The sequence below is a fragment of the Anser brachyrhynchus genome (genome assembly GCF_964034855.1).
Source record: "Anser brachyrhynchus genome assembly, contig: SCAFFOLD_345, whole genome shotgun sequence".
Classification (NCBI taxonomy): domain Eukaryota; kingdom Metazoa; phylum Chordata; class Aves; order Anseriformes; family Anatidae; genus Anser; species Anser brachyrhynchus.
Window position 1 is genome coordinate 39,893 of NW_027663526.1, and position 12,352 is coordinate 52,244.

Genomic DNA, 12,352 nt, shown 5'->3' on the forward strand with positions numbered 1-12,352 from the left:
AGAACGTTAGGTTTACTCCTGTAAATATTACCCCGAAGTGGGCTTTTGCTCATGTTTGGTGTAGGGTAAACCCAGTGAGTAGTGGGAATCAGTGAGTAAATCCTGCTAGAATGGCAAAGACGGCGCCTATGGATAGGACGTAGTGGAAGTGGGCAACTACGTAGTACGTGTCGTGCAGGGCGATGTCTAGGGAAGAGTTTGCAAGAACGATTCCTGTTAATCCTCCGATGGTAAATAGGAAGATAAATCCTAGAGCTCATAGTATTGGGGGGGTCTCATTTGATTGTTCCTCCGTGCAGGGTGGCTAGTCAGCTAAATACTTTGATTCCGGTAGGGATGGCAATGATTATAGTGGCTGATGTAAAGTAGGCTCGGGTATCAACGTCTATTCCTACTGTAAACATGTGGTGAGCTCAGACGATGAATCCTAGGAAGCCGATGGATAGTATGGCTCAGACTATTCCCATGTAGCCGAAGGGCTCCTTTTTGCCTGAGTAGTACGTGACTACGTGTGAGATGATTCCAAACCCCGGTAGGATCAGAATATAGACTTCTGGGTGTCCGAAGAATCAGAATAGGTGTTGGTACAGGATTGGGTCTCCTCCTCCAGCGGGGTCGAAGAATGTGGTGTTTAGGTTTCAATCAGTTAGTAATATTGTAATACCGGCGGCGAGTACGGGGAGTGATAGAAGGAGTAGGATGGCGGTAATTAGTACGGATCAGACAAATAGTGGGGTTTGGTATTGTGAGAGTGCGGGGGGTTTTATGTTGATGGCTGTGGTGATAAAGTTGATGGCCCCAAGGATGGAGGAGATACCGGCTAAGTGGAGTGAGAAGATAGCCAGGTCTACTGAAGCTCCGGCGTGGGCAAGGTTACCTGCTAGGGGAGGGTAGACAGTTCAGCCTGTGCCGGCGCCAGCTTCTACAGTGGATGAGGCTAGTAGGAGGAGGAATGATGGGGGGAGGAGTCAAAAGCTTATGTTGTTTATTCGCGGGAATGCTATGTCGGGGGCACCGATTATGAGGGGGACTAATCAGTTGCCGAATCCTCCGATCATGATGGGTATGACTATAAAGAAGCTTATTACAAAGGCGTGAGCGGTAACGATTACATTGTAAATTTGGTCGTCGCCTAGGAGAGTTCCTGGTTGTCCTAGTTCTGCGCGGATTAATAGGCTGAGTGCGGTGCCGACTATTCCTGCTCATGCCCCGAAGATGAGGTACAGGGTGCCAATATCCTTATGGTTAGTGGAAAATAGTCATCGGTTGATGAAGGTGACGGGTAAGATGGCTGAGTGTTGAAGCGTTAGGCTGTAGTCCTTTTTACAGAGGTTTAATTCCTCTTCTTATCGGCTCTGTAGTGAAATTCATGTTGAGTTGCAAGCTCATCGATGCGCACTAGGGTGCGTCAGGGTCTTTGTAGGCAGAAGCCAATTGGTTTAGGCATTTAGCTGTTAACTAGAGTTTTGTGGGATCGAAGCCCATCTGTCTAGGGAGGCTTTAGCTTAATTAAAGCGTCTGACTTGCATTCAGAAGATACAGGTTAATATTCTGTAAGTCTTAATGTGCAGAAACTAAGAGGGTTTAACTCTTATTTAAGGCTTTGAAGGCCTTCGGTTTGGGGTGTTATCCTAAGTTTCTAGACAATGGCATGTATTATTGGGGACAGGGGAAGTAAGAGGATTGATAGTGAGGCAAGGACCGCAGTAGGTGTGCTTGGGGCTTTGCTAGTGTATCATTGTTTTATGTGGTTAGAGGAGTTGGGGGGAAGGGTAATTGTTGAGTGGTATGCGAGGCGTAGGTAGAAGAAGAGGCTGAGCAGTGATAGCATGGCAATTGCCATGGCTGCTGGTGTTATTTCCTGTTTAGTTAGTTCTTGGATGATAAGTCACTTTGGTATAAAGCCTGTTAATGGGGGGAGGCCTGCTAGGGATAAAAGTACTAGTATTAGGGTGGCGTTTAGCACTGGGGTTTTTGTTCATGAGGTTGTGATCATGGATAGGTTAAGGGCTTTGATTTTGTTAAGGGCTAGGAATACGGCTGATGTTATGATTGTGTATAGGTAGAAGGTAAGTAAGGCCAATTTGGGGCTGTAAACTAGGATGATGGCGATTCAGCCTAAGTGGGAGATGGACGAGAAGGCTAGGATTTTGCGTGTTTGTGTTTGGTTCAGTCCTATTCAGCCTCCTAGTGCTGTTGAGGCTAGGGCCATGGCGGTGAGTAGAGCTGGGTCGAGGGATTTGGATGTTAGTAGGAGCAGGGTTAGTGGGGGGAATTTTATGAGGGTCGAGAGTAGCAGGGCTGTTATTAGTGGCGATCCTTGTAGTACTTCTGGGAATCAGAAGTGAAATGGCACTAGGCCCAGTTTAATAGCGATTGCTGCTGTCAGTAGTAGACAGGAGGTTGGGTGGTTTATTTGTGTGATGTCTCATTGGCCGGTGACTCAGGCATTGGTTATGCTAGAGAATAGGACCAGGGCGGAAGCAGCTGCTTGGGTTAGGAAGTATTTCGTTGCGGCTTCTACTGCTCGTGGGTGGTGGGATTTGGCAATTAGGGGAATGATGGCTAGTGTGTTGATCTCCAGTCCTGTCCAGGCCAGAACTCAGTGGTTGCTGGAAATTGTGATTGTGGTGCCCAAGATGAGGCTGAAGGTTATGATTGGGGTCGCGTAAGGGTTCATTAGTAGAGGAGGGGGTTAAACCATCATTTTCGGGGTATGGGCCCGATAGCTTGATTAGCTGACTCTACTAGAAAATAATATAAGGGAAGTATGGAGAATTTTGATTTCTCTTGTGTGGGTTCAATTCCTACTTTTCTAAGGTCAACAGGAAATGAGAGGGCTGTTATACCTCTATGTTCACTTTATCATAGTGACCCTTTGTAGTTCAGGCACATTTCCTTATGTAAGGAGGTAGGCCTGCATAGCAGATAGGTATGCTGATGTGTCAGAGGCACAGAGCTAGTGTGAGGGGTAGGAAGTTTTTTCATAGTAGGTGCATTAGTTGGTCATATCGGAATCGTGGGTATGAAGCTCGGACCCATAAGAAACCAGAAGATAGTAGGAGGACTTTTGTGGCTAGGATGACGGGGAATAGTTCTGTGGGTGGCCCTAGGGCGCTTGGGTTTAGGAATATGATGGCTGTAAGTGTATTTATTAGCATAATGTTCGCATATTCAGCTAGGAAGAATAAGGCGAAGGGTCCTGCGGCGTATTCAACGTTAAACCCTGAGACTAGCTCAGATTCACCCTCTGTGAGGTCAAAAGGAGCTCGGTTTGTCTCTGCTAGGGTGGATACGTATCATATTATTGCTAGGGGTCATGAGGAGAAAATGAAGTATAGAGGCTCCTGTGCGACGGCAAAGGAGCTGAGTGTGTAGCTTCCGCTTAGTATGATTATTGATAGCAGGATTATGGCCAGTGTCACTTCGTATGAAATGGTCTGTGCTACTGCCCGTAGGGCTCCGATTAGTGCGTATTTTGAGTTCGAGGCTCAGCCTGATCATAGGACTGAGTAGACGGCTAGGCTTGACATGGCTATTAGGAAGAGAACTCCGAGGTTTAGATCTGCTAGGGGAAATGGGAGTGGTAGTGGTGCTCAAGTGGTGAGGGCTAGGACAAGGGCTAGTATTGGTATCAGAATGAATAGAAGTGGGGAAGAGGTAGAGGGTCGGATGGGCTCTTTGGTAAATAGTTTCAGTCCGTCCGCAAATGGTTGAAGTAGGCCAAAAGGCCCGACAACGTTAGGGCCTTTGCGGGATTGTATGTAGCTTAGGATTTTCCGTTCTACTAGGGTTAGGAAGGCTACGGCAATCAGGATTGGGATGATGTATAGGAGGGATATAACGAGGCAGCTTAGTGTTGTTATTTGAATCATGGGTGAAGCTAGGGAGAGGATTTGAACCTCTGGGGAAAGGGCTTAAGCCTTCTGCACTTGCCGGGCTCTGCCACTCTAGCTGGTCCTTTTCTAGGATTGAAAGTGGTGGGGGAAGGCCCTCTTCACGGTTTAGTTGGTTTCACTGCTTAGAGCGGGGGGGGGGGCGTGCTTGTGGTATTGGCCCCACTTTCTCGGTCCTTTCGTACTGGGGAGAGTGTGTCATAGATAGAAACCGACCTGGATTGCTCCGGTCTGAACTCAGATCACGTAGGACTGTTAATCGTTGAACAAACGAACCCTTAATAGCGGCTGCACCATTAGGATGTCCTGATCCAACATCGAGGTCGTAAACCCCCCTGTCGATATGGGCTCTTGAGGGGGATTGCGCTGTTATCCCTGGGGTAGCTTGGTCCATTAATCAATTATATTGGGTCTGGTCACTGTTAGCACTTTGAGGGGTAGCTCTAGGTAAAGAGGTATGGTCTTGTTTTTGGAGGATTTGTTCTCCTCCAAGGTCGCCCCAACCGAAAAATATCGACCAGGCTCTGCGATGGTAGTGGCCCCAGTGGGGTTGATTGAGGATTCGCGGTGGTCGTTGATTTTTAAGTTCCACAGGGTCTTCTCGTCTTATGTTCACATCCCCGCTTTTGCACGGGGAGATCAATTTCACTGATTATCTGTGAGAGACAGTTAAGACCTCGTTTAGCCATTCATACAAGTCTCGATTTATGGGACAATTGATTGCGCTACCTTTGCACGGTTAGGATACCGCGGCCGTTAAACCTAAGTCACCGGGCAGGCATCACCTTCAATACTTGTTTAATTTGCTGAAGGCTATGTTTTTGGTAAACAGTCGGGCCTTATTAATTTGCCGAGTTCCTTTCACAGATTTTAATCGCTCTTATAGGCGCTCCTGAGTCGGGTTAACAGGGTTAGTTAATACGTGGTCTTGTAGGGGTTTTTGTATCTGTCTAGGTCTGTTAATAATGTTTCTATGTAAGCTTGCGCCGTTAGAGGGGTGTGGCCCTGAGTTACTTATTTTAGCATTAATTCTCCTATATTCATAGGTTGACCTGTTTGTGATAAGGGAATCATCTTATTTTGGTATTTTTAGGTGGTGGAGCTTTGACGCACTCTTTTTTGATGGCTGCTTTAGGGCCCACGGTAGGATCAGTAGTAAGAATTATCCGCTAGTCGAGGTTGTGTCCTTTTTTAATGGAGCTGTCCCTCCATTAAATAGCTCTTAATCATCTCATTAGGGTTCAGGATGTCCGGTAGGGAGGATTAAGGGGGAACTTAGATTCGTTTCACAGGTAACCAGCTATCACCCAGCTCGGTTGGCTTTTCACCTCTACTGACAAGTCATCCCACTCTTTTGCAACAGAGACGGGTTCGCTCTCTTTAACTGCTTGAAAGTAGCTCGCTTGGGTTTCGGGGGGGCAAACTTTAGTTCACTTTGCTTGGTTGTTCTCGCTAAACCATGATGCAAAATGTACAAGGGTTGATCTTTGCTGTCTGTCGCTTTGATTGTTTCACTGCTATTTCATCTTTCCCTTACGGTACTGGGGTCTCTACCGCGTCTAAGTGTCTTTTCTATCGCCTATACTAAGACTGTAAAATGCTTTAGTTTAATTAGTTTAGTAAATTCTTTAGTTTTGGTGTACTATTTGTGTGGTTGAGCTAGAGGGGGGGCTTCAAGACGATCCGGTCTAGTAGATATCTTTCAGGTGTAAGCTGAGTGCTTTGGTGTTATAGCTACGTCTTGATATTCTAAGTACACCTTCCGGTACACTTACCTTGTTACGACTTACCTCATCTTCAGCGTATTTATGGTATTAGTTATGTGGGATGTGGCTTTTGAGGAGGGTGACGGGCGGTATGTACGTGCCCCAGGGCCGGCTTAAAGTAGGCTCTATTGTCCCACTTTACTGCTAAATCCGCCTTCCAGAAGTGGTTTCACGCTTCTTTCCGTGTGCCCTATGAATAGGGAATGTAGCCCATTTCTTCCACTCCATAGGCTATACCTTGACCTGTCTTATTAGCGGGGTGCTATTGTGTCCACTGTTGTGCTCTCATTCGAGGTGGGCTGGCGACGGCGGTATGTAGGCTGTGTTGGCAAGGGGTGGTTGGGTTAATCGGGGATTATCGATTGTAGAACAGGCTCCTCTAGGTGGGTTTGGGGCACCGCCAAGTCCTTAGAGTTTTAAGCGTTTGTGCTCGTAGTTCTCTGGCGGATACTTCGGTAAAGTAAGTATCAAGATTTAGGGCCAGGCATAGTGGGGTATCTAATCCCAGTTTGGGCCCTGGCTTTCGTGGGTTTAAATCAGTCGTTAGTTCCTAAGATCATCTTAATGGTGTGTTTAGGTGCATCTTGGGCTTATGACAGCTCAGTTGCATTTTGATCTTAGTTAGCTAGGATAGGCATTTTACCACTCTTTACGCCGTGTCAATAGGACGGTTGATTTGGGTTTCTTGTATGACCGCGGTGGCTGGCACAAGATTTACCAACCCTTGAAGTTAGGCTGTTGCTATAACTAAGTCAAGTTTGCACTCATTGCTTAATGTTAATTACTGCTGAATACCCGTGGGGGCGTGGCTTAGCGAGGCGTCTTGGGCTACTACTTGGGTGTGCCTGATACCCGCTCCTCAAGGCCTGTATGGGGGTAGGTGGTCGAGGGCGTTTACACTGGGGCGCGGATACTTGCATGTATATATTTAGCAAAAACCAACCGTAAGGTTAGGACTAAGTCTTTTGTCCGCAGGCATGTTTTATGCCATCTTGGCAACTTCAGTGCCATGCTTTGTGTTAAGCTATGTGGACGGGGGTGTGGTTAGCTGATAGTTGAGTGGTGAGTGAGAGTGAAGTATATGAAATTATTGCTTGTGTTTACTATTTTTAGTACTGGAGTTTCTCTAATAAGTTTAAGTTATTTTGTATGTGTTTGTGTGTATATGTACATCGTTCCGATGATGTCATGGAAGGGATGATTAATGGAGTTTTAGAGGTAGTTTGCTGGGATTGGGCGATGAAGGTTTATGCTACATGGTGGTTAGAGAAAGTTTACTGGTTTAGTTTGTGAAGCGCAGGGGTTGCGCTTAATGATTTGTTGTTTTGTGCTATGTCCAACGAGCATTCATCCAATAGCCCCATTTAACCCGGAGGGTGGAGGTAACATTAACTGAATGTGGTCAAAGTGCATCAGTGTCAGGATGATTCCCCATATACGCCAACCGTCTCATCGAGGGACCCTTGAAATATAGGATAGGCCGTGAGGCAGGTGTGTCCAGGCTTAGATTGTGGGACCCCCGAGATCACTGGGAATAGCCACCTGTGAGGTAACCCCGGAAAAAATAAGAGGAACCAGAGGCGCCAAAAAGCTGGAACATGCCGCGATTACGCATTGAGAAGGTGAAAGTACTCACAGATGCCACTTTGAAGGGCAAGGAGGGGTGAGTGAACCCAATGGATGGCCCTGACCGAGGAACCAGAGGCGCAAAAATGTGAGGAGGGCGAGGGGTTTAGGGGGAACGTATGGGCCTGAAGCTAGTCATACCGGACATTATGTGCAACGGGTTGCTGATTTCACGTGAGGAGTACGATTAATAAATCCGTCTGATACGAACTGCATGAGATATGTGGTGGAGAGTTGTTGTTGGAGCATGTCCTGTGAGCATTCATTAAAATGGGGTCTTGTTATGCGCTTGAGTGGAGTTGTATTGGGTGTTGTGCGGTATGGTCCTAGAACATTCATGCCGGGTGGTTTGGTAGGAGTGTGTTTAAGGGTTTAATGGCCGTGTACATGTATGGGTTTAGCACCTGCTTATAAGATAGTCCGTATATAATGTATATTACTGGTACTATAGTATGTATGTATATGGGGTATATAAATTTATGCACGAATATGCATAACCAAATACCCCCGCCTCGGGGGGGGAGGGGGGGGGGGTTAAGCATAATGGCATAGATGGGGTAGAATTATTGGGGGCTTGCGGTTAGTTCCTGTAGTTGAGAACAATGGCGGCTTTTCGAGCCGCAGGCCTCGGGTAGTGTCCGGGCAGGAATAATGACTTATTTTATGTTTTTTTTAGGGATTTGCTTTGCGGTGGGTGTTTTGGGTGTGGCGTCGAATCCTTCGCCGTATTATGGGGTTGTTGGTTTGGTGTTAGCGTCTGTGGCGGGGTGCGGGTGGTTGCTGGGCCTTGGGGTTTCGTTCGTGGCTTTAGTGCTGTTTATGGTGTATTTGGGGGGTATGCTGGTGGTGTTTGTTTATTCAGTAGCTTTAGCAGCGGAGCCTTTCCCTGGGGCTTGGGGGGATTGACGGGTGATTGGATGTGCAGTAGCGTTTGTGGCAATTGTTTTTGGGGGGTTGGTGTTTGGGGGGTTTATGGGGGCTTGGAAGTTCGGGGTTTCTACTGTGAATAATGTTGGGGTGTTTGTTGTTCGGTCGGATTTTAGTGGAGTTTCCATGTTTTATTCACATGGGGCAGGGATGTTTTTAGTGGCGGGTTGGGGGCTGTTGTTGACTTTGTTTGTTGTATTGGAGCTTGTGCGGGGGTTGTCGCGGGGTGCTATTCGGGCGGTTTAGGGGTTAGGGTCAGAGAATAGTTTATTGAAAATGCCAGCTTTGGGAGCTGGAGATAAAGGTTTGAGTCCTTTTTTTCTGAGTTTGGGGTACTCTAAGAAGTGGTAAGTCTTCAATCTTTGGTTTACAAGACCAATGTTTTTATAAACTATTAGAGTATTTAGCAGTTGAGTATTTTGTTTTCTAGGGCGCTTGCGGCGGGGAGGAGAAATAGGAGGATAGTGAAGTAGGCGATTGAAGCGAGTTGGCCGATGATGATGAATGGGTGTTCGACGGGTTGGCTTCCTACTCATGTTAGGACGAGGAGGTCGGCGACTAGTACTCAGAATAGGAGCTGGGAGAGTGGTCGGAATGTTATTGCTCGTTGTTTTGATTTGTGCAGGAATGGGATTAGGAATAGGATCAGTACGGAGGCGGCCAGTGCTAATACGCCTCCTAGTTTATTTGGGATTGAACGTAGGATGGCGTAGGCGAATAGGAAGTATCATTCTGGCTTGATGTGTGGTGGGGTTACTAGTGGGTTTGCTGGGGTGAAGTTTTCTGGGTCTCCCAGGAGGTTAACCGCTCATGCTTCTTTCTTATGAGACGTTAGTAAACCAATTACATAGCCTTGTCAAGACTAAATCACAGGTAAAAATCCTGTACATCTCATGTGGCCAACCACTCCCAACTAGGATTCCAAGACGCCTCATCACCCATCATAGAAGAACTCGTTGAATTCCACGACCACGCCCTAATCGTTGCCCTAGCTATCTGCAGCCTAGTTCTCTACCTTTTAGCCCACATACTAACAGAAAAACTCTCGTCCAATGCTGTAGACGCCCAAGAAGTAGAGCTGATCTGGACAATCCTACCTGCTATCGTCCTGGTACTCCTCGCCCTCCCATCCCTACAAATCCTCTACATAATGGACAAAATCGATGAACCAGACCTCACCCTAAAAGCCATCGGCCACCAATGATACTGAAGCTACGAATACACAGACTTCAAAGACCTATCCTTCGACTCCTACATAGTGCCCACCCCAGACTTACCCAACGGCCACTTCCGACTGCTAGAAGTTGACCACCGCGTAGTTATCCCAATAGAATCCCCCATCCGCGTGATCATTACTGCAGGAGACGTACTCCACTCCTGAGCAGTCCCAACGCTCGGAGTTAAAACAGACGCAATCCCAGGCCGACTAAACCAAACTTCATTCATTACCACCCGGCCTGGGAATTTTTACGGACAATGCTCAGAAATTTGCGGGGCTAATCACAGCTACATACCCATTGTAGTAGAATCAACCCCACTCCCACATTTCGAGGCCTGATCGTCCCTTCTATCATCATCCTAATCATTAAGAAGCTATGCAACAGCACTAGCCTTTTAAGCTAGCCAAAGAGGGACTTCCCCCTCCTTAATGATATGCCACAGCTTAACCCCGCACCATGATTTTCAATCATAATTATAACCTGATTAACCCTAGCACTCCTCATCCAACCAAAACTACTAGCCTTCACCACAACCAACCCCCCATCAAATAAGACCTCCCTCACTACCAAACCCACACCATGATCCTGACCATGAACCTAAGCTTCTGTGACCAATTTTCCAGCCCCAATCTATTTGGCATCCCCTTAATCCTACTATCCCTACTCTTCCCAGCCCTACTATTCCCGTCCCCAAACAACCGATGAATCAACAACCGCCTTTCTACTATCCAAACATGACTCCTTCACCTAATCACAAAACAACTAATAGTCCCACTCAACAAAAATGGCCACAAATGAGCCATAATATTTACATCCCTAATAATCATACTTCTTACAATCAACCTTCTAGGCCTCCTTCCATATACATTCACCCCAACCACCCAACTATCTATGAACATAGCCCTAGCCTTCCCACTATGGCTCGCCACACTACTAACAGGCCTACGAAACCAACCATCAGCCTCTTTAGCCCACCTATTACCCGAAGGTACCCCTACACCCCTAATCCCCGCACTAATCCTGATCGAAACAACCAGCCTACTAATCCGCCCCCTAGCCCTCGGAGTCCGCCTTACAGCCAACCTTACAGCAGGACACTTACTCATCCAACTCATCTCTACAGCCTCCATTGCATTAATACCCACCCTTCCTGCAGTATCCATCCTAACAATAATCATCCTACTACTCCTAACCATCCTAGAAGTAGCAGTAGCCATAATCCAGGCCTACGTCTTCGTGCTCCTTCTAAGCCTATACTTACAAGAAAACATCTAATGGCACACCAAGCACACTCATACCACATAGTTGACCCAAGCCCTTGACCAATCTTCGGGGCAGCCGCCGCCCTACTCACAACCTCAGGATTAATCATGTGATTCCACTACAACTCATCCATACTACTAACCCTAGGCCTCATCTCAATACTCCTAGTAATACTCCAATGATGACGAGACATTGTACGAGAAAGCACCTTCCAAGGCCATCACACTCCCACAGTCCAAAAAGGCCTACGATACGGCATAATCCTTTTCATCACATCCGAAGCATTCTTCTTCTTAGGGTTCTTCTGAGCGTTCTTCCACTCGAGCCTGGCCCCAACCCCAGAACTAGGAGGCCAATGACCCCCAACAGGAATTAAACCACTCAACCCGATAGAAGTCCCCCTACTAAACACAGCCATCCTACTAGCCTCAGGCGTTACCGTAACGTGAGCCCATCACAGCATCACAGAAGGAAACCGAAAACACGCCATCCACGCCCTAACCCTAACGATCCTCCTGGGATTCTACTTCACAGCCCTACAAGCAATAGAATACCACGAAGCCCCATTCTCAATCGCCGATAGCGTCTACGGATCTACCTTCTTCGTTGCCACTGGATTCCACGGACTCCACGTAATCATCGGATCCTCCTTCCTGACCGTCTGCCTCTTCCGACTGATCAAGTTCCACTTTACATCAGACCACCACTTCGGATTCGAGGCAGCAGCCTGATACTGACACTTCGTAGACATCATCTGACTATTCCTCTACATAACCATCTACTGATGAGGATCTTGCTCTTCTAGTATATTAATTACAATTGACTTCCAATCTCTAGAATCTGGTATAAACCCAGAGGAGAGCAATGAACGCACTCATGTTCATATTCGCCCTATCATCAATCCTAAGCGCCGCCCTAACCGCATTAAACTTCTGACTCGCCCAAATAAACCCCGACTCAGAGAAACTCTCACCGTACGAATGTGGATTCAACCCACTTGGATCTGCTCGATTACCATTCTCAGTCCGATTCTTCCTCAGTAGCCATCCTGTTCGTCCTATTCGACCTAGAAATCGCCCTCCTACTCCCCCTGCCATGAGCCGTCCAACTCTAATCCCCCCTAATGACCCTCACCTGAACTGTAGTGATCCTCCTTCTCCTAACACTCGGACTGGCCTACGAGTGAATTCAAGGGGGCCTAGAATGAGCAGAATAACAGAAAGTTAGTCTAACCAAAAAGATAGCTGGTTTCGACCCAGCAGATTACAGCCAACCCTGTAACTTTCTTATGTCGCCCCTACATTTAAGCTTCTACTCAGCCTTCATTTTCAGCGGACTAGGACTAGCCTTCCACCGAACCCACCTAGTATCCGCCCTACTATGCCTTGAAAGCATAATATTATCGATATTCGTAGGCCTATCAATATGATCCATCGAAAACCAAGTCTCCTCATTCACCATGGTACCAATTCTCATGCTAACCTTCTCAGCGTGTGAGGCGGGCACAGGCCTGGCCATCCTAGTAGCCTCCACCCGCACACATGGCTCCGACCATCTACACAACCTAAACCTCCTGCAATGCTAAAAATCATCCTACCCACAATCATACTTCTTCCAACAGCCCTGCTGTCTCCACCAAAATTTCTATGGACTA